This window comes from Equus caballus, chromosome 15, assembly GCF_041296265.1.
Source record: "Equus caballus isolate H_3958 breed thoroughbred chromosome 15, TB-T2T, whole genome shotgun sequence".
Classification (NCBI taxonomy): Eukaryota; Metazoa; Chordata; class Mammalia; order Perissodactyla; family Equidae; genus Equus; species Equus caballus.
The window spans coordinates 21517510-21543656 of record NC_091698.1 but is presented as its reverse complement, the minus strand read 5'-3'; positions in this window follow the sequence as shown (position 1 = coordinate 21543656).

The following is a 26147-nucleotide window of genomic DNA, read 5'->3' as shown; positions in this document are numbered from 1 at the left end:
ATTCTAAAGTGAAGGAAATGGTCCATATGGTGGATAACTAACCTAGTGGGTTTATTAAAACCCATAGAATGTATACAACAAAGAATGAACTTAACTGTATTCAAATAAAATCATATTACCTAGGATATTGGGGAATTCCAAGATTGAATGCATCGTGACAAATGACTCTAACTGTATTACAAATGTGTGACAACCCTACAGCAAAGGGGGGAGAAAAAAGAAGTTGAACTAAGTAACTTTGGGAAAAAGTGCTTTCATCTGATGCCACAAAGCTGAAAACAAAAAGGACTGTACATAAACATTACTATGGAGTTGCTACATTTGTTTATCACAGAGTAGGAGTTGCTACATTTGTTTATCACAGAGTACAGGTTAGCAATTCAGAAACCATTTCACATGTATACTAGAGGTAAAAAAATATGCAAATAAAATTTAGATGATGAGAACTGGTTTCTCTCTAAGAAAAAGAAATTACAAATAACAAGAGAGGAAGGCTAGAATGGACCATTGGTGCTGAATTAGAGTCGGAGATTACAGTATTAACTCATGTTCACTTTAATGTACAAATATAGATAAGTAGAGCAGAAATAAATATAGACATGTGTGTAGAAACTGGTTAGTATAAATGCATATATTTCCTAATTGTGTTCCCTGAAAGGAACTAGAAACCGTGATATTCCAGTAGTAGTGAGTATACTCAGTACCCAGATCTTGGTTTCTGATACCATTCTCCAATAAAAGAAACCAGGGATCTTTGGAGAAATGGCTAACTCTAGGGCCCAGACAGAGAAAACACAAGATAAGCCTGTAGCATTTTGTAGTGCTAGAAAAAAAAGAATAGCTAAAAAAAAAAAAGAAAGAAAAAAGATATGAAGGCATGTCAAAAGGACACAGAGGCCAACCTGACTGAGCTCTCAATGGCCAAGTCTGGAACAATGTGAAGAACATACTAAATAATGATAATATTGGATTATAACCAAAAGAAGGACCTAAATATCCCTGAGCGAAAACTCTCTACTGGAATACCACAGTACCAAATGCAGCAGGCGATGTTAAAATCATGTGGGGAAACTTTAAAGGAAATAGGGTACTTACGTAGCCTCAAATTATCTCCCCTTCATTTACCAATTATTTCGGTCATTTTAGTATATGACCACAGTTCTTTGAAGCTCTTCCCTACCAGGAGGTAGAATTTAATGTCTCTCTACTTGAATAAAGCCTGGACTTAGTGACTCGCTTCTAATAAGAAGAGTGAAAAGAGAAAATTAGTAATTTTACAGTGGAGAAAGCAGGCAGATACTTCCGTAACCAGTGATCAAGATTAGCATCACCAATGACAAATTATACTGGTATCATGTGCCCCTGATATGATATGATGAGAAGGGCACATCTAATAGTTTCCTTCATTGTAATATTAAAAAGTGAAAATTATGGACTTGTCTTATTCTTGACTTAATGGGAAAGATTCTGGTGTTTCCCAACTTAGCAATATGCTGGCTTTTCTGATCTATATAATTACATTAGGGAAGAATCCACTAATTCCTACTTTATTACGTTTGTTTTTAAACTTTAAAGAGGAATTTATCACTGAGAGAAAAGCACAAAAATAATAACTTTATAGCTCAATTATTCACATAAGTGGAACACACCCCTGTATACAGTGACTAGATCAGAAAACAGAATATTGCCAGCAGCCCAGAAGCCACATTTTGCCCTTTTAAGTTACCACACACTACAAGAGTAACAAATTTCCTGACCTTCACCACCAAAGATTAGTTTTGCCTGTTTCAAACTCTATAAAAGTGTAATCATATAGTATGTACTTTTTCATGTCTGGTTTCTTTTGCTTAATGCTATGTTTACAAAGTTCATTTATGTTGGAAAGGAAGTGGTAAAGCTATTCAGATTTAAAGACATTATGATTACATATCTGGAAAATTGAATTGTTTCTTTAGTATATTTGATGGCTTTAAATAATCTTTAATATACATGAACAAAAGCCAAATAAAACATATAAAGAAAGAGTATCTCATTTTTATATCAAACAAGAAAGTACCTATGTGTAATCTCAAGAAGTGATATTTAAAACCTATATGAGGAAAAACTATGGTTCTCTTTTTTAAAAGACTGGCACCTGAGCTAACAACGTGTAAATCTTTTTTTTTTTTTTTTTGCTTTTTCTCCCCAAATGCCCCCCAGTAGATAGTTGTATACTTTTAGTTATCGGTCCTTCTAATTGTAGCATGTGGGACGCCACCCCAACATGGCATGATGAGTGGTGCCATGTTCTCGTCCAGGATCCGAACCTGCAAAACCCTGGGCTGCTGAATTGGAGCATGCGAACTTAACCACTCTGCCACAGGGCCAGCCCCTATGGTTTTCTTGAGGGAAGAAAATGCCTGAGAAAGGAGAAATCACAACCTGAAAAAATGGAAAGACATATGGTATTCTTGTGTAGGAAGACTCAAGATCATTAGCCTGTTATTTATCTCTAAATTAACGTACACATTAAATATAATCCTAACAAAAATACTATTTCTATGCAGTTGGACAAGGTGATAATAAATTTTGTTTTAAAGAGTTGAGGTAGCCCTATCAGATTAAAATATAGCCTAATTTTCCTGTAATTAAAATGGCATGGTTTTGGCACAAATTTAGAAAGACAGGCCAGTGGAACAGGAGAAAAAAATCCATAAATAGTCCCAATTATACATACACATTTAGTATATATTAAAAGTAGTATCTTAAATCAGTTATGAAAACATTGACCCTTTAAAGGTAGTCAATACTTTTGATAAAACTGGATATCCATGTAGAAACATAAAAGATTATGTCAGAACAATTCTACATACAGAGAACAGATTGGTGGTTACCAAAGTGGGAGTGAGTGGGAGGAGGTCAAATGGAGTAAAAGGGGACAATTTGTACAGTGATGGATGGAAACTAGACTTTGAAGATGGCCACAATGTAGTGTATATAGAAGTTGAAATATAATGATGTACACCTGAAATTTATATGACATTATAAACCAAAGTTACCCCCAACAAAATAAATAAATAAATAAAATGGAAAGTTAAAAAAAAGGTTACAATTACTAAGAAAAACATAGGCGAATTCTTTTATAACTTGAGAGAAGGGAATTTTCATAATCATGACCTAAAAATACTAAAGGAGTAATTGATGCTAGAAAAATTAGATTGCCAAAACAGAAAAAAGGAAACTTTGGCCAAAAAAAACATAAACAAAATAAAAGACACATACACTTGGAAAATATATATGAATAAATATATATTCACATATATAATATATATGTCTATATTTGTGTACACATATGTATTGTATGTGTACATGTATGTACTTATATTCACGTATATTTTCCCAGTGTATATATATATGTATTTGTGGATATATATGTATATGTATACACACACCTGTATGAGTGGATTATGAGTGGTGTGTGTAAACATATGTGAATATTACTGAAAATTGTTTATATACCTAATAACATTTAAAAAAATAAAGATGAAAGCATCAGCAGAAAAATTCGAATTGCTCTTATTATGAAAGGATGCTTAATCTCATTCATGATAGAAAAAATTCAAGTCTAAAGTATCCATGCTTAGAAGTCATTTCTCACCTATCAGACAGTAAAATTAAAAAAAAATCGGGGCTGGCCTGGTGGCGCAACGAAGTTTGCACGTTCCTCTTTGGCGGCCTGGGGTTCACCGGTTTGGACCCTGGGTGCGGACATGGCAGCGCTTGGCAAGCCATGCTATGGTAGGCGTCCCGCGTATAAAGTGGAGGGAGATGGACACGGATGTTAGCTCAGGGCCAAATCCTATGAAGAGGAGCTCAGCCGTATCTAGCAAAAGTACATATGCCTTTACCTGTGACCTAGCAATCCCAGTTTACCCAAAAGATACCTTGGGAAAAATATGAAGAGACTTATGCACAGGGCTGTTATTGTAGAAAAAAATAGCAAAAGACTGGAAACAACTCGAAAGTCTGTCAATCAAACTGGACCAGTTGAATCAACTCTGGTGCATCCACACAGTGGACTCTAGAAAATTGTGGAAATCAATGATGGATTACTATATACTGCTAATAAGCAATCTCCACGCTATATTAGTAAGTGTAAATAAAGGTAGAAAAAGTGTGTATAGTGTGCTACTATTTATGAAAGGAAATAACTATGTAGATTGATGATAAATGACTAGATAGGTGATAGATATAGATGTATAGTTATATTTTAAAAAAGTAAAAGAATAAACCATAATAGCATTTTAAAGTAGCTACCTATAGGGAGGAAGGTTGTCCTTGGAGGATTTCTTTGATATATCATGTTTTACTGAGATTTGACTTTAGAATCATGCAAATATATAATTGTAAAAGACAGTTAAATGCTAAAAGCAATCTCCCCAAATTAGGAAGCCATGAATGTAAATATACATTTGATTTGTGTCATAACTATAAGAAAGGAATTACGCTGAAGAAGTTTAAAACATAGTAATTCACTGTACATCTCTAGTTTAATAGGCACTGAGAACAAAAATAACTGAAAAAGAAATCTTAAGCTGTAACCGTATTTTTGGTGGTATTGTTAGTATTATTATCATGAGACTGCTGTGTGTGTGTAATAGGGGATAAAGCAAATGAATAACTTATAAGGTATGCTGATTTTATTATTTCCGTGGTCAATGAGAATGAGGACTCATTGGGAAGAGGGGCAAGATAAAGTGTAATATGGAGGAAGTTAAATGAAAACAAGGCTATAATCCTGAATTTTATTTTCAAGTATCACTATAAACTTATGTTTATCTTTACCCTTACTTTGTCCACTGCAAATGCCTAGAAGCAATGACTAGTTCAGTCACAATGAGCACTCCACCATCCAAATCATGGTGTTGTAATACTATCCCCAGGGCTCCTTGAAAAGGCAGTAGGAATACATAAATAACCTGAACATCTTATCAAACCAGAAAATAAGGAAACTGACAAAGACCACAAAGGGTCATGTCAAAAGGGCTGTGTCAACTGGAAGAGACCCCCTCTTGCTAATAATGGGATAGTCTGAACATCAGTAAGAATAATAATTGCAATGGATTGAAACATTGGATATATTTAAGTCGCTAAACTCATAATGATACTAAAGCAACAACAACAATAAAAAAATTAGTCTCTGTGAACAAACTTTTTGAAATCTGGTAAGTACAGGAAAGAAGCATTTATATTTCTCATTAAATACAAACTGTATTACAAGTATTTGTATTACAAACATATTGTAAAAAATTTCTAGAGGTACTATTCACTGAATTAGTCCAAATAATAAATGAATAAGAAATGACAGAATTAGAATATAAATATTTCAGTCACTAAAAATATAATGGAATTTCGCTTTAATCATCAATGGTTAGCTTCCAAAAAAGGGAAAATCCAGACACAATGTGCCTCTTGCTGGAGGAACATAGCACTTTCGGTTAAATAGTCCCCAGAAGAAAAAGAAAGAAAGGAAGAAGATGGGGGGTTGGGGTGGGGTGGGAGGAAAGAGAAGGAAGAGTCCTTCCTTTTGTCCTACAATTGGTGGTGTAAACACAACAACCAATTTACAGGAAATACAGAAAATATAATGACATGATAAACGTATCATTGAGAGGCAATAAGATAAAATCCAGACTGTAGAAATCACTATAAGTAAATGATTAATTTATTGCAAAAATTGAATTGCTAGGGAAAAAAGAAAAGATGGAAATGGAGTCTTAGACTAAAACACTTAAGAGATCTATCAACCAATCATAATATTTAAACATTTATGGAATTTGACATGAACATCCAGTCTGTTAAAAATAATGATGTTTATAAAACAATTAGAAATTCTATACCTGAATAAGCATATTAAGGAATGACTGTTAATTTTTCAAGTTTAATTATGACATTGTGATTATGCTTTAAAACAGCCCTTTTCTTTAAAAACTTATCCTGAAATATTCTTCCATGAAAAAAAATACTGTCGAGAATTGTTTTGAATTCATATGGAGAGGAGGAAATGAGGAGGGGTATGGAAGAAACCAGGCTGGCCATGAATTTTAATTGTTGAAATTAATTGCTGAGTGATGAGAACATGAGGGTTCATTGCATTGTTTTATTTATTATTGTAAAAATTTGAAAATTTTATAAACAAAAACAGCAAATAAGCTGTAAAGTTGAGGAAAACATCAAAGAGTACATGTTGTATAAAGTTAAGAAACTAGCAAAACAAATCATTGGTGATAATGATTATCTTTGAGTATCTTCACAGAAATGTGAAGAGTGTTTGAGGAGGCTTCTGGAGAGTTGGTAGTGTTCTTTTTCTTTCTTTTTGTGAAGATATATTGAGCTCTTCATTTTTTTTTTTAAGATTTTTATTCTTTTCCTTTTTCTCCCCAAAGTCCCCGGTACATAGTTGTATATTCTTCATTGTGGGTCCTTCTAGTTGTGGCATGTGGGACGCTGCCTTAGCGTGGTTTGATGAGCAGTGCCATGTCCGCGCCCAGGATTCGAACCAACGAAACACTGGGCCACCTGCAGCGGAGCACACGAACCCAACCACTCGGCCACGGGGCTAGCCCAAGCTCTTCATTTTTGATCTGTGATTGTTTCTCTATTAATCTTATACTTTAACAGAAAGCTAAACTTACTTTTTAAAGAATCCCATGCTTAGATTAAGAACTCAACATTGTCGATTGTAGTAGAGGAAGGTGGGTCTTCTAAGGGCTGGCATCTGTAAGGAATCACAATTACACACATCCAGAAGAATGGCAATGGGATAAGGACATGGTGAGGACTGACTTCTTCAGAGAAGTTGATTTTTAGAAGTAAAATTAGTTTATTCATAAGGTGAGATGTGTAGTATATTGATATGACCCAGATTATGCAGATTTAATTTATTAGCTGTGAATCCTTAGCTTGTAATAGTCATAGACTGTCTTAAATTCTATTACTATTTCTAGTAAATAATAATAATGGATTTCTATAAAACAAAAAGCAAAAACAGCTTATCTGAGCTCTCTGTCTGTGAAAGGACAACTGGATATATCTCATGTGGAAAGAAGAATGTACTAATCTGCAATCTTATGTCTATCAGAAACAGAGAGAGAGAGATGAGAGAGAGAGAGAGGTTGAAACGTACATCTGTTTATCCTACATCAGCAGTACTGATCTTGAAGTATGCTTTTTTATTGTTCTAGAGTATGTAAACAAAAGTCACGATATTGTCTGACTTCTCAGACGGTATGACTTAACCAAGTCATTTTCCTCTAAGAATGTATGTATCCCAGAGAAATCAACTCATCACACTTGCTAGGATGTCTGTAAAACGCCTCCTTGCTCCACACTTCTGGGAATTCCTGCTCATTCTTCAGATCTCAGTCATCTTCACTATCTTCCTGTGCTGTGCTGTTACCATAAAGTCCTAGCGATTACTGCAACTATCACTGGGGTCTGAATTATCTTTGCCATGTTTGTCCCTCCTTCCTGCATTAGACCTCCCTGAAGGCAGGGACTTCGTCTTATTCTTCAGTGGTAATAGAAAAGAATATGAACTTGGTCACAGTTCCGCAGTATTTTGCTGTGAATGTGGGCAAGTTACATAAGCTCACTAAATCTTGGTTCCTTCACATATAAATTAAGTTTGATTGTGCCTACCTTATGGTAGGGTAACTGTGAAGCTTAGAAATGATGTGTGTGGTGCCCATGCAATGCACAACACTCAGTTGGCATTTAATTACCAAGAGTCATGGTTTAGGGGCTTTGGGAGGGCATGCAGCAGTTTGTTTCATTGCTTCCCATGTACCTGGCACATAAAAATGTCTGCTGAATACACAGTGAACTCTTGGAACTAGTGAACTGGCATCATTGACTTCAGTCTTTGGGTGGAAATTTTCCATATAAGAAGAAATGAATCTGTTATTCAAAGTTTGTTTATCTCAATATCAAACAGCAGTTTTTCTCAATCCTCCTGTGTTGGTTTTGTGTCTCTCCTTTCTATTCATTAAATTCTTGCTAATAAACATAAGTTGTTTAGCAAATGTCTGCCATATCCCAGAATACGTAACTAGAATATACCAGACCACTAACCCAAATTTCAAACTTTAGCTAACAGCATATAATTCTCTATTCTTTTCAAAAAAAAAAAAAAAAAGCTTAGTTATATCTTAGGTAGTCAAAAGGAAGTTGTCCAGTCAAAAAAAGAGACGTACTATTAGTGCAATAAAGAAGGTCATTGTAGTAGAGGGTGGGTTGGAGGGGGTGGGGCATTTTTGATAATAAGATGACATTATGTATTTCTTCTTCTAGCACCAATATAGACAATTTCAAATGTACTGATATCTGAAACTATGTAACACCAGGAGATTCTCCGTAAAACAGAATTCCCCATCTGCCTTACTCCAAATTTATTTTCCCTTGTAGATCAGATCACACAGAGGAAGTAGACAGAAGTTTGGCCTTTATCTCCCTACTAGGTGCACTCATTACAGACACAATAATTAGATGAGTTAAGAGGCAGCTGACTAAACCAGTTATTTTTAAAAACAAAACATCCATCGGACATTTCCATGACTGTGGTGTTATTTAGAGATTTAACCTAACTTGAAATATCAATTTCCATGTGCTGAAGTGAAACTAGCTATGTCCAGGGGCCCAGCTTGCAGAAAAGTTGGCATTTTTAAACGAAAATATATTACAATACTAGCATCTTTCTACTCACTCCTCCCACAAATTATTCATTCAGACAGCTTGTGAATTGGATTTGCAAGTACTGTTATGTCTTACACAGTACAAAAGAGAGAATGCCTGGACTTTATCAGTTAATTATACAACACATGATGTCAGAACTCACATAATGTTCAATTGGCTTGGGTTTCTATTGCTAAGCTTTTACAAATATTAACTATTGCTTTCTCTGTGCATTTAGAAATCTCTAAAAAAGTGACATTTTTTGGAATATCCTTAGATATCCAGATTGCACTTGTCCAGTAGACAATATTTTAGAAACAACTTGGGACATGAATGAAGTTAGATGGCTTTTGATTATGACCTCCAAAATTAAGTTTGGATCACCTCCTAGAGACAAGTATGATCCATTGAAAAACTGTAAATTCAGGTTAATTTTAAATGATTAAGGAATAAACTGAAGTTTTTTTTTATCTTTTTTGCTTTAATATTTAGCTAATGTGATGTGAGCATTGTGGATGATTAGAAAAGTCTCCAAATGCATTCGAAATTCATAATTTTCTGCTTTTCTTAATTACTTTTGCGCATTTTTCTTGTTAAACTGATACCCCAAAATGATGATTGAAAAGCTAGTAGTCAGCTCCTGCCAGCCATAAATCAACATTTTTTTGGCACAATGAGTTTTCATTTATCTCTGGTATGCAGCATTTAAGGATTGATGCGTTCTAACTGTACCTTTAAGGACAGATTTTCATGTGAATAGAGGCACTGGCATTTAAACAAAGAAAATCATTAATCTGAATCTAAACTTTATATTAACCATTCAGAGTTTTACTTTCCTCTGTTTGTCTTTTCCTTTTCTCTTCTCAAGGTCATTCTCTACCATTTCCAAAAGCATTTTAAATTTTACCCAGTCTTCTGTTGTCTATTAGGTGAAGGCTTAAACGATTATTTTTCAGCAAGGAAATGAAAGTTAGATGAACCTTGACATACCACTCAGGGTATAATTCATATCGCCAGGATTTATCCACTTTAGAAACTAAACAGTTAACCTAATCATCTCATTTTATTGCTAATTTAGAAAAGCTTTTCCCCCCCTAAGTACACTCTCACTTTTCTAAATTCTCTGCTTATGACCTGAGCCTTTTATCCATTGCTCTATTACCAACAGCTAATCCCTCTCACTTATTGATAATTGGACAGAACTGAACAACATGCCAACTCCTGAAAATGAAATGCCCCTGCGGCTTCTATTCAGTTATTCCCGAAAAACCACGTTGGTTTCCAAGTTTGGCTCTTTTGTGGCATATCAATGGGAAACAAGCGAGAGGTTTTCTCACTGCTTAGGAATTTCGCCAATTCTAACCTGCTTATTGCACATTCTTTCTGAGGAATAACATTTACAGTTTGTGTGGTTTACAGACCTTCCTTCTCTTACACTTCTATGAATCGCTTGCAATTCCTGTTTATTGAAATAATTATTTTAGTGCATATATTTAAACTATAATTATACTATAAGTATTTGTTCCAGAACTTATTTTACTTTGTGGATCCAATGCAAATTCAAACGAGAGATGCCCCAGTGTCTGGAGCTCATGCAGATTTATCACAGGATTAAGCCACAGGCACTACTTTCTATCTGCTTAATTAGTTCTTGAAATTATGGAAGCCTATGATTTGAAACCACATAGAAATCAATGCAATACTTTCTTAAGGGAATATTTCATTAAATTTTGAAACTGTATTGCCACATATATGCAGGTTTAGGTAGTATTTTCTATCTTTAAGCTTAATAAACATATTTAACGGCATCTGCTTGCATGAAACAAGCCTTTGGGGCATATGTTAGGAAGCAAAGACAAAGACTTTGGCAACTGAATTATTATAGAACGAAATTAAATGCTTACAACAGGGTAGCATTCAGAGATGCTCACAAAGGGGGTACAATGCAATTCACACATTCAGGGCTTGAATTTATGCCCTTCTCCATTCAATGGGAGAGTGTTAGCTGCCTTTCAGTCCCTCCACACAGCAGTAGAGAAATGAGAGCTCAAGGAGCACACACGCCTTCTTTGCGTTGGTTCTCCCTCAAACCTTCCTTTCAATTTTTCACCCTAACATGACCATGTTTTCTGACAACCTTTAACATACTTCACATGTTGATTTCCCTAGAAGTTTGATATTAAAACACAGATGGGAAGCCATGCATTTTATTAAATTTGAGCACTTATGTTTAGAAGGATTGGGAAAGTGGCCAATACAAGGATTCAAATGACACTCAAAGTTGGAAAATTGGCCATTTAAGGAAGTTAACTGACTCAAGACACAGGAAGGAAATAAATAGAATGCAAGAAAAAAATGCATGAAATACACATGAGGGAAATGGTAGTATTGAAGATAAGACTGTGTTGCTCCTTTTAAACAAGTATTTAAATACCTCTCCAAATTGATTTTTTTAAATCACCGAAATAAAGTTCATCCTAAATTAGACATCCAAAATTTTCTTTGAGATTGTTTACATTTTTCAGTTGGGAGTTGTCTTATTAACTAATCTATCAGCACAGATGTTATTTTCTTTATTCATTCACTCATTTACTCATCCACCAAATACAGTTTTCCCCCTGCTCTATATTATGCATTGGGGAGTAAGGTCTTCCTATGGAAAATATTTATTTTCACAAGATGCAGCAAAGCCATGGCATGCTTCCATCAATGAGAGATTCTAATAGTGACAGAATGGGACCTCTCTCAGAAGGAGGGCCATCCACACATAGGGGCTCCAGCAAGAATACTCAGAGCATTGGATCCCTAGCATTTTGCCCCATGTTCCTCCAAGTAATCAAGTCCTAATGCTACAGCATCTATCATATGTAATACATTAATTTCTCACCCATTCCTTCAGACAGTTCTAGTTATGTACCTTGGGAGTCTTGAGAAAATGGTCTCAAATTATTTTTTATGTTACATGGTTCAGATGAGGAACTCCAGTTGAAAAAGAACATAGGCTCCAGTGTGCCAAATGTCCAAATGGGGCTTTGTAGCTTGATTTTAGGGATAAAAATAGCCAGAGATAAGAGAAAAGGTAAGTGTAAAAGTGTTTTGGCTTTGGTTATTTGGTTTATTTATTAGAAACAATTAAACTGTGTTGTTCTCCCATGTGGCTATTCTGCTTATTATTTTCTGAGCTCTCTCTCCCCAGCCGGATCCATTCTCCACACTTGTCTGCCTTGCTTTGTGCTTGGAGGCTAACCTCCACAGACTGTTCTCTGGCTTCCAGCAGGGTTCCAACAGTGGAAGGCACCAGTCGGGATTGGAAGGTTGCAGGACAGAGGATTTGGGGGCGCCTTCCTCCCAGCTTGGGTGGGCCCCTGGTTTTGTTAGAAGCAGTTTATCTCTGCCTCTACACCAGCTCCTCAGTGTGAGCCTCTTTCCTTTTCTGGCCTCTGAGGGGAGATAACAGACCACAGGCAGTAAATCCACCATTAGTTCCCTGAATCCCACCTACACCTCTAAAACTGTCCTCCCTCAACTGTCTCTGTGGAATCCTCTTTATTTCAGGGCACTGCTGATTCAAATAAACAGCAGCAGAACACTAAATATTGATGTTCCTGATACTTTTGTGTTACTTAACAGTCGAGTTTTCATTTACTTGGAAGAAATGTGCTTTAGATAGGTTTGGAGAATAGTTCTTTTCTGATTCTACGCCTCACCGAATTGTTGTACCATTTGCTTAAGCACAAATTATCATTAAGAGATCAATATTTATCCTTGGGTTTATGTTAATTACACAGGAAAATATTTCTGTTTCCTATTCCATGTAGCAGAGTGTTTTAAACTTAAATTTTCATTGACTGGTAGAGATGTTGTGATGTTTTGATTCAGCTGGATTTTCAGGACCCTCTCTCCTCCTCCATGACAGATCCCACTTAGTTGCACCTCATTTCAAGAACCTGTGCATTTCAGGTATTGCACAACCAGAACGTCTCTTTAGGGTGCAAGATGGCCTCTCTTTTCTAATTTTTATCATATTAATATTATTGGTGAAAACAAAAAGTACATGTCATGACTGAATATTTACCTCAAAAGAAAACGGAAAAATGCTAATCATTAGTTTTCACCTTTTACTACTCAATAAACATCAAATATGAGAAAGACATTATACCAATGGAGTCCTTCCTAAGGTTATTTCCTTCCTGCATATTCCAGTAAATAAATACAGTGGCTAACACAAAGACAATTTCTAAGAATGATGAAAATGTCCATAGCTTACTTTTTTTCTGAGGTTGTAATTTCTAGTTCTGAGGGTTACATAGCATGTAATCTCTCAGTGTTTGAATTTATATGTCTGACTCAATTTAGCCCCAAAGAATAGTATTGTTGCAAGGCCTGGATCAAAGTTTCTTGTAGAATCCCAGGGAAGTCTGAGATCTGCTCTATGTTGTCATTTTGGTGTCTCCCATATTCATATCAATTTTTTTCAGCTTACCGTAGATACTTAACAGTCACAACGAGCTTTAACTTGGAAACCACATTCCTTTACCAATTTACATATAAACAACTCCTAGCTTCACTAGATACTTAGTTGAAATAAGCAGCAAAACATAAATAATGTCCTGATAGACGTTTTTCTTTCATTACACTAGTGTAGACAGTGTCACGTGGAGTTTTTATAATTTCACTTTGAGTCGGGTTTTGCCCAACTATCCAGAAGCCTGTAATTGAACCTGGGGAAAACAGACCCAGTACAGTTATTTTCAGTAGTTCCCAAGCTGTTTCATCCCAATAAATGAATATCAAACAAAAAACAATAGCAATGCTAGAATCTTAGAATTTGAAACTAAATTTTATAGTGACTTAATTCTTTAGTTTTCTTACCTAATAGTAGTAGTCAAAGGCAGAACAAGGGATTTAATATTCAAAGAGCATTTATAGTCAATTTATTTATTGGGAAACCAAAGCTGCCTTTTGAAATGTTATGGCTAATTGTGCCCAAGAACAAATCATGGAGATCGGGAGCTTTGTTTTTGATAAAGAAAGAGGTACTCACAGCATCTAATATGAGTGGACAGAACTCAGATTAGGACCCAGGTGTGGCATGAAGTGAAATCTACTCAAACACTGTCTCCTCATGGCTGAATAGTCATAATAAACCCCAGTCAACCTTGCAACCATTCTAAGTCAGCTCAAGAAAAGGGTCAGGAGTGAAAGTGTTAAAGAAGTAATACTATTTAAACGGGGTTGCAGAACTCCTATTAAAAATGGCAGTACTATAAATGTTCTAGTATTGTCAGGAATGTTCTGTTGGATGACACTATGCTGTGATTTGTACACACAGTGGACCAGAGTTGATGGGTGAATGAAATGATCCATAACCCTCTCTGACACATTTAGAGCAGTTCAGCTGCACACAGAGAACAGTCCATCATTTGCACCCTTCTGTGAAAGCTGGCTTTACCAAGTGTTTCAATGAAATATGTGCAACTTCCCATTTAAATTAGTACCACATGAACCATGAAGAGCACCACAGGTATCTGTTGTAGTACCAGCCTAATGCAAAAGTGGCCTGTCTTGTAATGCTCTAACAGGAAAGACATACAACCATTCATCTGTAACATATTAAAACCAGAAGAAATAAATTACTCCATAGATGAAGAATTATTGCTTGTGAAGAAAATGTGCAAAGGTAGTCCTAAAAAGCAGCTTTTACTAAAAAATTATCGCAACAGCATTTGAATTCTTAATGCATATTAAACTGAGAACTCGTAACCATAAATCATCATTTTTAAATGGAGGAAATCTGGTTAAAACTTTTAACAGAGATTTGTTTCACTTCTTCACCACGGTTTTAGCCTTGGCACTGATAGGAGACTGCCTCAGTTATGCCAAGAGCAGTGAATCAGAGAAATTGTAACAAAGGCAAGCAACAGAAAGGCTAGACACTTATTAGTCGTTGTTGTTTTAGTTCCCATTGCATAACAGGGTGTAATCTAAGTGAGGTTAACGACAACGTGTCAACAAAGCAAGCTCTCCCTCTGTTATGAAAAAGAGTACTAGTCAAGTAACACCTAATGAATGAAAATATCTTTGCTGAAATATGTGTGACAACTGCGGAGACACAGGAAAGACCATAAGAACCATCCCAGTGTATACAATACGCATTTCAAAGAAACACAAATGGTTGCAATTCAGTTAAGCTACTTTCCCAATAACTTTAAATGCTTATACAAAAAGAATAATAACAATCGTTGGTTGGGTTATGACAATAGATTAGCTACTTTCCAAATGTTTCACACACATTATCTCATATAATCCTCAGACTAGCCCTATAAAGTAGAGATAAAGAAATTAGGCACAGAGAAGTGAGGCAATAGGTCCAGTCACCTGGGTGACTCCAGGAGTCAGAAGTTGGCAGGGTGTCTGTAGGTTTCCGAGTGCTTTCACAAAGTGTTCTCTGTCAATTCTCATAACAAGCCTGCAGGAGACTGGATGGTTATCCTCATTTCATTTTGCAAATGGAGGAGCCTAATTTCAAAGATATGAAGTGGCCTTCTCAAGCTCAGAATGAGACAGTGACAAATCTCAAAGTCAAGACTTGAGGCCACCTGCAATGTCGCAGGGCCACTGCCGTGGTGGGAGGGCTGGCAAACACACCCAAACCTGTGTAACTGCTCACTCCATTCTCCTCCTCAGATCACGTTTGTCCCATTTCACTTTCAATTAACAAGGGATGTATGGAGAAATATTTCGAAAGGAAGATTGGTAATATGGCTTAATACATTTAGTTTCTGCAAAAATATTTTTTCTATTGTATCTATAACAAATCTGTTGCTCTCGTAAAAAAGTTAGGCTATGTGTGATGGAAAAACACCATATATGAGGAATAAATAAGAAATATGTTTCCCAGTCACATGTAAAATTGGTTCTTAGCAGCTATTGTTTTAAGGCATCCTTGATGTTTCCACGTTTGAGATGGGCCTTAATATTCCACCACTGACTGCATTTTTGTGGGACACAGCATATACAAGATAGGCTGTATCCTGGGCCATTTAAGAATTTACTGAGTAGCTTTTGTAATGACTATAAATTCATGATGAAAAGTTTTTCCAAACAAGACTGCCACTTTACAAGGTGCATAGTATATTCACACGATAAAAGAATGCTAAATGTTTTTTCTTCATGATAGATTCACATCACCCAAGTTAAAACCATGCTGCTAATATTAAACCCATTGCCTATTTGTGCTCTTGCTTTCTTCAAACACACCACCTGAGACAGCATTCATGGCTCTGTGGACACTCACATCTGAAGGAAATGCAATTATAAGCAGCAATTTATCAAAACTGCCACTTTCAAGTTGGATGTCACCTATTACATAAAGTTCTGTCATGAGGTAGCTGAAGAACAGTTCAGAAGCCATAGCATTTATCTGAATGGCGTATCAATAATCAAAATAATGGAAAAAGCATGTGCAGCACTAATCGTTTCCCAGGAGCTACAAAATTAAGAGTTCCATGTACTGGAGTGGGAAACCCTGAAGGCAATTCTACTTTTTATCTAGCAATTTTTATTCAGTCCTTCCCAATGCAAATGCTATCTAAAGCAAAATAAAATAAAATAAGATAAAAAGTCTACTTGATAAAACTTTGCAATCATGTCATTCCTTAATCTAATGAGGTAATATGAATGGAGTTGTCCCATGATCTATCTACAAATTATAGGTATTTTCGGAAAGAAGGAAAAATTAATTGTCTTGCTATTCGTATTTACCCATGATTTATTTGTAAACCAAAAAGGCAGAGAGAATCACATCAACTGCAAAAAATCAGGAAGACACTGGGTCTCCCACACTATGCAGGAAACCGCTTTGTTGTTAGTGCCTTTCAGCTGATTCTGACTCCAAGCGCCCCTGTGAACAGCAGAGTGGAATCCTGCTCAGTCCTGTGTGCCATCCTCTCAGCTTCTGGTGCTACACCAGACAATGCTACACTGCTCTTCACAGGGTTTTCAGGGCCAATTTTTTCGAAAGTAGATGGCCTTGTCCTTCTTTCTAGTCTGGAAGCTCCACTGAAACCTGTCCACCAAGGGTGACCCTGCTGGTATTTCAAATCCTGGTAGCAGAGCTTCCAGCAACATGCAGCTGCCGCAGTGTGACAACCGACAGATGGGTGGTATGGTTCCCTGACTGGAAAACAAACCCAGGCCACAGCAGTGACAGCGCCAAATCTTAGCCACTAGACCACCAGGGCTGGCAGGAAACCTGTGGAACAATCAAAAGGAGAAACTGAGGAGAATTTAAGGAAGGGATGCCTTTCAAAGGCGATCACAGTGTTAACACAAACGAGAGATGGGAGTTATTGTGGAACTAGCAATGGCAGGACCTACTATTGCAGATATTAAACGTATTTCATATGATAATCCAGGAATGATCTAGAGACTAACCCTTCTTTCAAACAAAGTATTTAATTAAGTGGAACAGCATGGCATTTTCTGCCCATGCCAGCTAATTGCTTCTCTTCTCTCTGCTCCCTCATTACTCTGTTTACATTACTAGGATAGCAATTGCCAACTTGATAGGCTGTTTTAAAAGTACCCATCTCCTCCATTTCTAGATTTTGTGTTCTTGAAGAGAGGATCATTTCATTCCCAGAGCTAGAACTGAACCACATATTGAACAAGTGTCACATTGGTTTGAATATCAATATGAGCTCAATAGTGTGAACACACACACCATGTATGTAATGTGAGTGTGTGTAGCAGAAAGAAGGAGAATGGAATTACATGTTTAAAATCGAACTCCCAGACTCCTATCTCAGGGCGAGGAGTACAATTGTTAAAAGTATAACAAAGTTGATAAAAATTAAAAGTCTACTTATGTATTTAAATCTAAAGCTGTAATATGCCAGTTCTACTTTGATAGTTTCAGCCCTTTTTCTGTTTCCTTTGCTTTGGGTCTAGACACATCCACAGCATCCCATTTTCTTCCCAGCTCCAATTATCACCAGCCAGTTACTACAAAATAATTGTCAAATGGTCTCTTAACCCTATGCTAGTTATTCATGTATCTTCGTTCCCTCCTGTTCCCTTCTCAATTACACTGCCCACACCTCATTACCTTCTTAGATCTGCTCCCAGCGAGACCCACTGCGAGCCACGGGACTCCTCGGTTTCCATTCTCTAAGTATCTCTCTGCTCCTCTCCTGAGCTCTTTCTCTGATTAAATTTCTTGGCAACTGTAACTGAGGATTTACACTCCAGCTAGTTTCTCTCTGGTTTTGGTTTTTCATGCCCTCACTTACCCAGTATCTGCTGCTCTTATTTTTCCCAAAATACCCTGTCCTAGGGTCCATAGTTCGTATGTAATTTTACCTGTTGTGTCAAAACAAAATGTCCTACAATGCAGTATATGAAATTCGAGTTCACTCATGTCTTTGCTGCTTTCTCTTACTCCTCTATAGAGTCTTTCATCCTCACCTCTATTTGTGTTAACTCCATTATTTTCAGTAAATAAAACACTCTTTTTATAATTTTTGACATCTGATTGTCTAGGAGTTTTCCTTTATTTCTGTGGAGATCATATCCTTCATTCTGTCCAGTTTTGGTCATTGCTTCTTGCACCTCTCTGGCTATTTACTGACAACTTTCTCTGCCCTGTCAGTGTCTTTTATCTGTTTGAGTTCTCCAAGCAATTCTTCCTCCCCACTGTATCCATATTTCATTGACACACAGACCAGAGGTAGTAGATTAATCGCCACTTTCATTGGGTCTTAAATTGATCGAATCACTTTTGTCCCCAGGAATTTTTAAAAAGCACAATGCGTAATTTATTTTGTTGTTTTCTTGGTGAAAGGGAGACAGCTGCTATAGCTGATGTTGAATCTGTGTGAGAAAGCTTTAGTAAGTTTTTTTTCCTGAAAAATTTGACATCTGAAAGAGGTGAGGATTGAAGGATAAAGCAATATCTTAACCTATGTTTGGGAAACATTTTATAACCCTAGTGATAGACTCATTTTATGCATGCTTGTGTATATATATTATGCATATATAATGTAACTGTGTCAGATTTTGTAATAAACTCTATTATTTAAAATAATATTTTTGAAAAAATCTTCTGAGTCCTTTGATATTATGGTTTGCTTGAGCAGAGACAGCATCAGTGGTGCTGGGAGAGAATTCACTCGTCTTCTGCAAACTCTCCACTTCTCTGCCAATATTTGATATCCCATCTTCCATCTTGTTTATTTTGTTTGTCGTAAATTATCATTTTGGCAATGTGCCTTTGAAACAGACTTCATTGATACAAAAATGTGTCTGATCTGGCCAGCAGGAAAAGAAAGGCGTATAATTCCTCCTAATGACATTTCCAGGGGGAATTTGGTGAAGGGCATGGCTGAGATAATGAGGTAGTCTTAACTTCAAAACCAATGCATATTCAATAGTCTTTACAGTTTTCATCTCAAATTGTTTAAAAATTAGTAATGATTTTTTAAAAAGCAGTATGCTTACTCATGAAGTGAGTTATACTAAGAACCCAGATAAAGCTCAGTTCAAATGGGATTCAGTGTAAGCTCATTTGGTCTGAAGAGACTATCATTCTCATATAGGAAATCTCATCTCCAGTAATGGGTGGAATTATCTTAGGAGTGTACCTAATACAGTGGTATGCACTTGATGGGCACTCTACAAAATTTCATTAAGGAGGATCATTTAGAGTGGTCTTTTAAAACTGAGGGCATGGGGAAATATTACCAGGATCAAGGGTTTTATGTACCTGAACAAAATCTCTTCAAATAGTGAAAGAAGCATACCTTGTTTGCTAATATAAAATAACCAAATTGGTAAGAATACTGTCACTTGTCTTTATAATTACCATGAGGAAACATGTAATATCAATGATCGCATGCTGACATAAACAGTGAAATGTTGATAAATACCAGCTCAACTCAGCTGGGACACAATCTAAATCTCTTCTCTGTTCAAAACTGATATTTCAAACAGAGTAAAAATCTCTTTACTGTTTCCAATTACCAAAAAAAAAAAAAAAAAAATCAAAATAAACACACTAAAAGTTTGGTGGCTAAATTATAGGCTAAAATCTACATATACTGATTTCTGTTTCTAATTCTGGAAATAATTTACTGAAAAGTAATCCAAATAAAGGGAAAATAGTAGACTGGATTGAGTATTCAGGTAACTAATGCATTTATAGCTCTATCTTTCAAAATATCTATCTATATCTAACCTTACATCTATATCTATTTTTCTATATCTCTACACATTAGCTACATTTGTTATGTCTCCATAAATAATCAGACACTAACTAAAGCACATTGACATTTGGATTTGGAATATTTTATAACATTTGAGTTGTAGTGACATTCCAGCCATAATTTGAGGGAAGGAGAATTGTAAGAAGTTAAAATTCCAGGATGTTTCAAAGATAGGAGACTGGTGTATAAGACGTTGATCCCAAATACGTAGAGTGGAAAGAGAAAACCAACTTTGGACTAAGAAGTTACTTAAGTTGCCCATAAAGTAACACACACACATACTCCATTTTCTCATGTGTCCAAATGAAAATCCTTGACCTGATGGCCTGTCAAAGATGCAACAGGCTATACAGATTGTTTTTCTTTCTAAATTATCTCTGGAATTTAATTTACTAGAAGCCTTATGCAAATCCAGTGAGAAATAAACATTTCTGCCCTGTATTGTATAACTCAAGAAGCTGCTGGAAAGAAGTACACAGGACAGAATTTATGAGAAGCAATTTAGAAACCATAATTGGAATGAAGTTGAAATTCACAAAATAGGGATGCAATTGCTTGTATTCTTTCTAGGAGTTCTTTAACATGGTTCCAATCATCATATTCCAATTCACTGATGAGAGAGAACACACAAACAAAGCCACAAAGGAAATCTTGATTTCTGATTATTATCTAACTTTAGTAAGCACTCCTCTGTGTAAGACACTATTCTTAACGCCTCTCTGGGAATCCACTTTATATTTCTATTGAAAATAATATTTAGAGACATAACATTTGGGATTATGAATGTAGGATATAGTATCAAATAAGCATTTCATGTAAGCTTCATTGTTGCATAAAACAAGAAATGAACCAGTATTTAATAAAGAATAATTTAAAAAATTATTCCCCATGAATTTCAAAACTAACCATTTTCAAGGTCTGTGATGATCATTTTTTAGAATATGGAGATTTTGGCTTTTAGCTTTCACTTTTGAATTAGTGAAATTCGTTTATTCATTTGAACAACGTGTATTGTTGGCGCTGAGGATATAGTAGTGAATAAGATAGATAAAATCCACCTTTCAAAGAGCACACAGTGTAAAAGGGAATGTAATCAACAAACAGTTACATAATTAAAGATGTCATATAAATTTTTGATAAGGACTACAGAGGAAAAGCACAATGCATGTTAGAAGGTATTAACAGGAAGACCTGACTTAGTTTGGGCACTGGGGAAGTCTTCCCTGAGGATGCGACAATTAAGCTAAAATCTAGATGGTTACTAAGAATCAGCAGGGAAAATAACAAGGAAAAGTTACATCATCTGTGCACTGGAATACCTCATTCAGAATTTTGGGATATTTTTTCCTCTATGGATTGGAAAGTCTTTGAAGATTTTGCACAAGAAGAGATATGATCAGATTTTTAAAGAAAGATCATCATAATTACTATGCATATAACAAACTGAAGGGTCTAGAATTGCACTGTCCAATATGGTGGTGACTCTCAACATGAGGTTATTGAGTACATGAAATGAAACTAGTAAGAATTGAGATGAGCTGTAAGTGTAAAAAATACACTGGATTTTGAATCCTAAAGAAAAAAAAGAATGTAAAATATATCAATTTTTATAGTGGTTACATGTTGAAATAATATTTTAGATATATTGAGTTAAATAAAATATATTAATTGAATTGATTTTATCTATTTCCTTACCTGTGACTATTAGAAATTAAAAGTTACATGTATGGAGATTTCTGCTCTGGATAAGATGGCGTACACATTTTTCTTCCTGCTCTTCCCCACTAAGTATAATTTTAAACCCTGGAAATAATGCAAAAGGCAACGAAGGAGAGTTCTGAAGGAAGGAAAGAGTAAGAGAAAGATATCAGGGACATTATCACAGTGGCAGGGTAACACAAACCCATTCACTAGAAGAAAGTGACCCAGATCTGCCATTTTCTGAACTCCAAGCTAGACACACAATGTGGCCCAGGTAGGTTCATTCCTTCCCATGATTGAGTGGGAGACCAGCTAACAAAATCAAGACATCCCATCAGCACCCCCAGGGACATTAACTGGGAGTCTTGTTGGCAATAAAAGACCAAAGGAAGAGTTCTCCTTCCCCACTGAACCTGAGACTCTCCTTCACCATCAAGAGACATTGAGTGGCTGGAAGACAAAGGCAACAAGTAGACCTCCCTAGAAAGCACTCCCTTTCCCCACTTAGAAGCACCAGATACCTTTCCTGGGGAATCTCTGCCATGTCAAGCAGCACCAGCAGCAGCCGGTGAGAAAGCCTGAGCAGCACTAATAAACTGAGCAGACCAGAATAGCGCATAAAGTCCCTGAAAATTTAATTGTCATTAAAACCACAACCTACCAAATCAGGCCAAGCTCTGAGGGCTAAACATAACAGGATGACTGCCTGCTACAATAAAAGATATACATTGGATTCAGAGTCTTCCCACACAATAACCAAAATGTCCAGAATACAGTTGAAAACCACCCATTATATCAGGAGCTAGGAAAGTCACAGCATTTAAAAGAAAAGGTGATCAACTGATGCCAACACCGAGACGAATTAGGTGTTGAAATTATCTTGGTAGAATTTTAAAGCAGCCGTCATAAAAATGTTTCAACAATGAATTATAAAGTCTCTTGAAACAAATAAAAACTAGAAAAATCTCAGCAAGGAAATAGGAAAGGTAGATGTGGTTATAAAAGGGCAATATGAGGAATCCTTGTGGTGATGGAACTATTCTGTATCTTGACTGTGTGTGGTGGAGAGCTTACTCGTGGTAAGATTGAATAGAACTAAATGCACACAACACACACACACACACAAATAAGTACAAAGAAAACTGGGGAAACCTGAAGAAGTTTGGTGGATTTTAGCATAATGTAAATATCTTGGTTGTGATACGATACTATAGTTTTGCAGGATATTACCACGGGGGAGAACTGAATCAAGGGTACATGGCATCATGAATCTATAGTATCTCAAAACAAAATGCTTAATTTAAATATTACATATGTGATTTATGTTATATTTCTATTGGTCACTGTTGGTATACAGAAGCTGACTCACCAGTTCAATGGAGGTAGCAGTAGCCTGAGTGGGAAGTGATGATGGAACGAACTAGGGAACTGACATGTGGAGAGAAAGGATACATTGGAGATTGACAGAGGTCAATGGTAACAGAACTCTTTGAACAGTGCTGTTATATTGTGCTATAAGAGGGTCTTCAAATGAAAATGTCTACAAAATGATAAAAAAAATTAAATGAAAATAGAAAGTTCTATTTCTACCCCTTTTCCCTGTCTGGCCCATAATAGATGTTAAATGGCTCATTTTTGAATGGAATGAATTAAAATTGAAATAGTTCAAATGTATAGAGGAAGCCGAGGAATGTGATCATTTAAAAGAAACATTCAAATGTTATTATAGAAATGCTTTTTGAAAGTAATTGCTTGGGAAAATTCTAAGCAACACATGCTGATTGTCAAGACAGCTCAGTGTTGATAAAAGAAGCATCATGTCCACATTCGAGATAATAATATGTGTATGTATGTGTCTGTGTGTGTGTTTCTGTGTATCTAAATTGACAAAGCTGTAAGAGTTCACTAGTCATGAAATATCTTTTTGAACAAAATTATTAATACAACAGTGGCATTTTTAAATGATGATGTCTGAATTATAAAGATAGCAGAAATTTAAAGTATCTCCTATTCTGTTCATCTTACTCATCCTTAGTAAAAAAGACCAGTGTGAGAATTCCACTTCTGCAATGGTGGTGTGAGGAGCCATGTGGACCCACTCCACAAACACAAACGGTAAAAATTATTTCATTAAAAGTAGTCTCTTGAAATTGTCCTAAGAACATAGAGCAAATGAAGAAATATTTATCCAAGAAAATCTATTAAATCTTAGTAAGAACAGCAAGAGTCTATGGAAGACCCACTCACTCTTCACCTCCTACCCTGTCAGATCAGCTTGATGGAAGCTCCACTCCAGGAAGATGTGGCCAAGAATATGGGGCTTCCTCTCCCCTGAATTTCCAATAAGAGAATACAGTATGTCACCAGGAAGGACAGACCACCAGGAAGGACAGGATTTCTCAACCCTTCCCACTCCAAGTTGCAGAGGCTACATTCCTGGTGAGTACAGTCAAGAGGTCAAGGCTCCCTTTGTCCACCTAGCCCCCACTAAAGAGTTAGAGATCTTATCCCAGGAATGGCAGGAACACTGGACCTCTCATAGCCTCTACTCCAGCTTGCTTGTAGGACAGAGGTTCCATGCCAGGAGAGGAAACCCAAGAAGACTCTTATTTGAAACAGAATATGGGGAAGTTAATGTCTAAGGGCATTATCAAAAACAATGGAGATTTTCACGGTCATCAGTTAAGAGGAGGCTGGTAGTTCTATGAGAGGAACAAGCTAAACCATAATCCATAATTTACCAGAGAGAACCAGGGAAAGAGACACCTAAGAAGAGCCTTCCTAGGAACAAAACAAATATGAAAGACTGGCCTAAGACACTGCCCTTACCTGAATTTAGTTGGATTGGATCGTGGAGCAATTTATGTCCAAGGGCATTATTGAAAATAAAAGAGCAATCAGCTATCACTTAAAGGAGCATAACAGCTGGATGTAATAACAAGAAGGCAGATAACTTAACAGAGACATCGGGCGAAGAGAAAGTCAAAGAGAATCCAACGAAAACCAGTGTAATCCAGGGTGACTGTGTGCATGCCACAGCTTCACCCTCTAAGAAGTGACCTCCGAAATTTTACAATTTCGGGGAAGTAGACTTCTCTAAAATAGTCTGGCCAAGTCACTAAATAAAGAAAGACACGAGCAACAAAAACAAGTTCTGGAGATGGGAATGGGGAATCTGTATCCAGAATTACTGCAGTATCACTTAGAATGTCTAGTTGTCAACAAAATATTATGAGACATGAAAAGAAACAGGAAACTGTGACCTAATACAGGAAAAAGAGCAAGCAATAGAAACTGATTTTAAGAGGGTCCAGATGCTTAATTTAAAAGTAAAAGACTTCAAATCAGGCAATATAAATATATTCAAAAAGCCAAAGCGATCGATGCTTAAAGAAGTAAGAGGCTATGATGACAATGTGTCATAAAACAACAAAAAGTCCCAGAGCAACCACTTAGAAAACAACTAAAAAAAAAGTAGTGAAATATTCATTAGAGGATTAAAATGTTACACTAGACGATATTTACTTAATGTAGGAGATTGAAAACAGAGGAATAGAAGAATAAGAAAATACATGAGACATATAGAACAGAAGAAAGCAAAATGGCAGATATGAATCCAAATCTATCAATAATATTAAATGTGGTTAGATTAATCAAAAGATAGTTTTCTATATTCGTAACAATGATTTAACATTTATGCTTTTTTATATTAATAAGCTATATTTCTTAGAGCAGTTTTAGATTCACAGCAAAATTGAGCAGAAAATTCAGAGTTCCCATCAACCCCCCGTCCCCATACAAGCACAACCTCTCCCACCAGAGTGGTACATTTATAACAATTGAGAAACCTACATCAACGCATGATTGTCATTCAAAGTCCATAGTGTATATTAGGCTTCACTCTCGGTGTTCTATATTCTTTGAGTTTGGACAAATGTTTAATAACATGTATTCACAATTGCAATATTATATAAACTAGCTTCATTGCCCTAAAAACTCTCTGTGCTTTACCTATTCATCCCTCTCTTCCCCCAAATTCCTGGCAACCACTGATCTTTTTCACTGTCGCCATATTTTTTGCCTTTTCTAGAATGTCATGCACTTGGATTCATACAGTATATAGCCTTTTCAGATTGACCTTTTTCACTTAGTAATATACATTTAATTTTTTCCTTGTTTTTTCATGGCTTGATTGCTCATTTATTTTTAGCACTGAATAATATTCCATTGTTTGGATGTGCCACAGTTTATTCACCTACTGAAGGACATCTTGATTGCTTTCAAGTTTTGGCAATTATGAATAAAGCTATTATAAACATCCATCTGCAGGTTTTTGCAAGGACATAAGTTTTCAACTTCTTTAGATAAATACCAAGGAGGATGACTGCTGGACCTTAAGCCATAAGAGTATGTTTAGTTTCATAAGAAACAGCCAAACTGTCTTCCAAAGTGACGGTACCATTTTGCATT